The sequence below is a fragment of the Equus przewalskii genome, chromosome 32 (assembly GCF_037783145.1).
Source record: "Equus przewalskii isolate Varuska chromosome 32, EquPr2, whole genome shotgun sequence".
In the NCBI taxonomy this organism is placed as follows: Eukaryota; Metazoa; Chordata; class Mammalia; order Perissodactyla; family Equidae; genus Equus; species Equus przewalskii.
This window is the reverse complement of record NC_091862.1, coordinates 17414022-17420021: the sequence shown is the minus strand read 5'-3', so window position 1 is coordinate 17420021 and position 6000 is coordinate 17414022.

Sequence of the window (6000 nt, the reverse complement as noted above, 5' to 3'; positions counted from 1 at the left end):
AGGTAACCACTATTCTGATTTGTGTCACCATCGATTAGTTTTGCCTGTTCTTGAACTTCATATATATGGACTCAAACAATATGTACTCTCGTATCTAGGTTTTTTCCTCCTCTCAGAATGTCATGAGATTCGTCTATTTTGTTAATTCATTCTTTTTAATATGTAACAGCTTTATTAAGACATAATTCACGTGCTCTAAAGTGTACTCTTTCAAAGTGCAAAATTCAGTGTGTTTTAGTATATCCAGAGTTATAAAATCATCACCAATATACAATTTTAGAACATTTTCATCATCCCAGAAAGAAACCAAGTCAAACTCACTCCTGATCCCTCCCCTTCCTCCAGCCCCTGGGAACCACTAATCTACTTTCTGTCTCTATGGATTTGTCTATTCTGAACTCTTCATATAAACGGAATCATACGATATGTGGTCTTTTGTGACTAGTTCCTTTCAGTTAGCATAACGTGTTCAAGGTTCATCGATGTTGTAGCATGTGTCAATACTTCATTCCTTTTTACTGCTGATAATATTCCACTGATGGATATCCTACATTTGTTTATTTATGTATCAGTTGATGGACATTTGGGTTGTTTCTACTTTTGGCTTTTACAAATAATGCTGCTATAAATACTTATGTAAAAGTTTTTGTGTGGACATATGTTCTCATTTCTCTTGCTTATATAACTAAGTTTTAAATTTCGATGAAGTCTAATTTCTCTCTTTTTTCTTTTCCCTTATGCTTTTGATGTCATATCTAAAAAAACCATTGCCTAACCCAAGAGCATAAAAATTTATTCCTGTATTTTCTTCTGACTTCTTAAGTTTTAGCTCCTACATTTATGTCTATAGTCCATTTTGGGTTAATTTTTGTATATGGTATGAGGTACAGTTTCAACTTCAGACTTTTGCAGACAGATAGCCAATTGTCCCAGTACCATTTGTTGAAACAACTATTCTTTCCTCATCTTGAATTGTCTAGGCACTCCTACTGAAAATCAATTGACCATAAACAAAAGGGTTAGTTCATTTTTTATTGCTAAGTAATATTCCATTGTATGAATATACTACAATTTATTCATCCTTCTCTTGATAGACATTTGATTTGTTGCCAGTTTGGGGTTTTTAAGAATAAAGCTGCTATGAATATTTAGGTTTGGGCTGGTATGAATAAATATGTTATGAATATTCACGTACATGTTTTTTGACGGACATTTGCCCTTATTTCTTCTGGGTATATACTCAGGAGTGAAATTGTTGGTGTATTAGACAGGGTTCTTCAGAGAAACAGAATCAATAGGATATAGATTCAGATATAGATATAGATATAGATAGATATAGATATAGGGAGAGAGGCAGACAGACAGATAGATTGATTATAAGCAATTGGCTCATGTGATTGTGGAGGTTGGTAAGTCCAAAATCTACAAGATGAGCTGGCAGGCTGGAGACCCAGGGAAAGCCAGTACTATAGTTTCGGTTCAAAAACCATCAGGCTGATGTTCCAGTTCAAAGGCCATCAGGTTGGAGAACCAAGAACAGCCTATGTTCCAGTTCAAGTCAGAAAGCCATCTGCTGGAGAATTCCTCCTACCTGGGGGAAAGTTGTTCTTTTGTTCTATGCAAGCCTTCAATGATTGAATGAGGTCCACCCACATAATGGAGGGCAATCTGCTTTCCTCAAAGTCTACCAATTTAAACATTAATCTTATACCAAGATACACACACAGAAACACCCAGAATAATGTTTGACCGACTGTCTGGGCACCACGGCCCACGCAAGTTGAGATATAAAATAAATCAACACAGTTGGGTCATAGAGTGGGCATATGTTTAGCTGTAGTAGATACTGCCAAAGAGTTTTCCAATGTGGTTAGTGAGAGTTCAGGTTGCTCTACATCTTTCTTTGCCAACACTTGACACTGTCAGTCTTTTTAATTTTAGCCATTCTGGTAGGTAGGTAGTGATATGTGCTTGTGTTTATAATTTGCCTTTTCCTGATAAGAAATTATGTTGAACACTTTTCCATGAACTTATTGGCCATTTGGAAATCATCATTGTAGGGTACTTCTTCAAGAGTTTTCCCCCATTTAAAAAATTGTGTTGTTTGGTTTTTCTTATCGATTTATAGATGTTTTTCACATATTCTGACTATGAGTCCATTGTCACATATATGTATTGAAATATATTCTTTCTTCTCTACCCATTCTCTTGATAATATCTATTATTTAACAGAAGCTATGTATATTTTTTCTTTTTTCTTTTTTGTGAGGGAGATTGGCCCTGAGCTAACATCTGTTGCCAATCTTCCTCTTGTTGCTTGAGGAAGATAGTCACTGAACAAACATCTGTGCCAATCTTCCTCTATTTTATGTGGGATGCTGCCACAACGTGGCTTGACAAGCTGTGCTAGGTCCACACTGGGGATCTGAACCTGTGAACCCCAGACCACCAAAGCAGAGTGTGTGAACCCAACCACTATACCACCGAGCCAGGCCCTGAAGCTATATATTTTTTAATGTCCCATTTAGGTCTATGCTCCATCTTGAATTAATTTTTGTATATGGTGTGAGGTAGGAGTCAAGTATCCTTTTTCCACATGAGTAGCCAATCGCTCCAGCACCATTTGTTGCAAATATTATCCTTTCCTCACTGAATTGCAACAGTGCCTTTGTCATAAATCAAGTTCTATTTCTGGATTCTCTATTATGTTCCTTTGGTGTATTCATCTATCCTTGTGCCAATACCACACTGTCTTAATTACTGGGTCTTATAATAAGCCTTTAAATTTGGTAGTGTAAGTCTTTTAACTTTGTTCTTCTTCAAAATTGTCTTGGTTATTCCAGGCCCTTACATTTCCACATAAATTTTTAAATCAACTTTAAATTTGCACACACGCAAACATGCACAAGCACACACACACAAATAGTTTGGGATTTTCTTCCTTTCTTATATATTTTGTCTCAGAAAAATGTCCATTCTCTTAAAAAGTTAAACTTTCCTTTTGAGCCTTCAATGTTATTCCCATATGCTTCTTTTGGAAGCTTAAGACTCAGCACCTCAGGCTTGCCCGTTCAATCTTTCACTCTACTTTGAATTTTTCCCCTCACCCCATAAACACAGGCAAATGTCTTTTATTTCCTGCCAAAGCAAAACAAACAAAACAAATGTTTTTCAACATTATAATTCCCTCAGATTACCATCTTCTCTTTGCCTTCTAATATTTTAAAATATATGTATATACATTTTCATTATAAAGTTTCTTTAACATTATACAAAATGTGGAAAATAGAGGGAAAAGAACCCATTGTCCAACCACTCCAAGAGAATTATGATCATTTTATATATTTTTATAGTATCTTTATATGTATGTATATATAGAGAGAGATGTTATAATCCATGTGGGTTTTTTTTTAAGTTTCTATCTTATTCCTTTACCTATTATAAAGATTTTTCCATACTGCTCCATAATCTTAATAATTATTTTAAATGACTGCTTTGCATGCAATTGAGTAAACAAATCCTAATTTTTAAACAATAATATATTAAGAAATTTCAGTTGCTTCCAAATTTTAGTCTTACAAATATTGCTATAAACATCCTCATCATACAGCTTTCCCTTTCATGACTACCAAACTTTTTGAATGAATAGTCTATATTTCATACCTCTACCTACATATCTGCTCATCCTTTACCTCCTGACATCCCCTTGCCTCCTGAAATCTCCTACCTTACTATGAAACAACTGTCTTAAAGGTCACAATGACCTTCTAGTTGGCAACCCAATGTTTCTAAGTCTGCAGCATCCTGAATCACTCCATTGCACTTAACACAGTTGGCCTTCTTGAAACTCCACCTGTTCCTCTTGACTTCTGTACCATTTATGGCCCAGGTTGGACTTCTTCTGCCTTCTTCCAGGACCATGTGGCAGATTCTCTCCATCCCTCCTCATCTCCTTTTGCAATCTTGTGACTTCGTTTATTTTCTCTCTGCAGATGAAATCCAACTTTGACCTTCACTCTGAACTCCAGTCCCATGTTTTCACATGCTAATCATCTCCACCTAGATATGTCTTTGACATCTCAAATTCAGAAGGATTATCACAGAAATCATCATCTTTCCTTCCACAACGTCTCCTTTTCCTGTGTACCCTCATCATCGAGGCTTAAACCCTAGAGCTGTCTTTGACTCTCACCTCTCCGTCTTTGACTCCTCAACGCTTGTTCCATCATGTAAACCAGGGACTGCTTCAGTAATGGGCATATGATTTAACTACGGCCTAGGAGACAGGAGGGAAGTCAAACAGGGGGTGGGTTAAGTGGTTCTGGGAGACATTTTCTCTCTCTTAAGAAGATCTCTCTTCCTCCTCTGGACCTTATGACTTCAGGATATGATACCTGGAACTGCCATTACCGTCTTCCTGTTAGCAGGAGAATGATGCCAACATTCAAGACATCAGAGCAAAAATGTCAAGAACCTGATCTTTGTCAACATTATCAAGCCTCTGAATCATTCAACCCTGTAGATTACTCTACTTTGTAATTTCCAAATTTGTGAGATATAAATTTCCATATGGTTATGCCATTTTAAATTGGGATTTGTTACGTGCCATTGAAAGCATCCTTACAGATAGACCACTTTATATCAACTCCTCATTATGTCTCATTTGGGCTATTGCAATGCTATGTGGTCTTTATGCCTTCAAACCTAACCTATTTCATACACCTGCTGCTAGATTATCCTTCCTAAAGAACTATTTTACCATATCTTTCGTCTTGTCCAAAGACCGTTAGTAACTTCCTATTACCTAGTCTAGGCTCAGCAGCTCAGCATTTGTGGTTTTATACAGCTCTACCCTCCTTTACATGCCTAGATACAAATAATCAAGTGTTGAAGACACATAGAATTAAGTGCTATTCCCCGAATATGCCTCTCTCTTCCCCACTGTTCGCCTTTTCTCTGCCTGGAGTAGTCTCGCCCCACCTCCTCCTGCCCATATGCAGTCTTCTTCTTGAAACTGTCCCTGATGTTTCCCCTACAACCACCCACTGCAAAGTAATCTCTCCTTCCTCTGAACTTCCATGGTGTCTATTTCCGTCTACTTTGTATTGATGTTATTTATACAGTGTAATCTCTTCTACTACCAGCACTGTTCAATAGAACTTTCTGTGAAGAAAGTTAATGAGCACTTGAAATGCGGCTAGTGTAACGGAGGATCTGGGTTTTTCATTTTGTTTAATTAACTTAAATGTAAATAGCTACAGGTAGTATCAGACAGCACAGTATTAGACTAAAAGGCTCTTGAACGTCGTACAGGGATTATCTCTTATTTTATCTCTGTAATCACTACAGAGAACTTCTTTGAAAGGCGCAGCCTATTTTATTCTTATTTTCTCTGCAGGGGCTTGTGGACAGTAGACAAGAAACTCCACTTGGATCATTAAATATTTATTTAATATATTTATTATATTATTTATTTATTTATTGGATCATTAAATACGGAAATCACATTTTACCAAATATGTAAGTATGGGTTCCTAACTATTTTTGTTCCAAATTCAAGTAGATTAAATAGGAGAGAAGAAGGAAGAGCTGAATGACCAAAACTCCCATCTGTTACTAAGAAGCAGGTGGCTAGTTCCATCGTAAAGGATCACTCTGTCTCTACCTGTCTATCTCATAGCATTCCTCCTCTTAGGCAAGTAGGGGAACTCTCTGCAGTTTAAAGCTCTCTGTTTTTTAAAACCTTTTATTTTGTAATAATTTCAAACAGTGAAAAATTGTAAGAATAGTACAGAAATTTCCATATTCACTGAGTTTTTAAAATATTTAAAGATTTTTTGTTTGTTTTTTGGTGAGGAAGATTGGCCCTGAGCTAACATCTGTTGCCAGTCTTCCTCTTTTCGCTTGAGGAAGATTGTTGCTGAGCTAACATCCGTGCCAGTCCTCCTCTATTTTATGTAGGATGCCACCAGTGTGGCTTGACGAGTGGTGCTAGGTCTG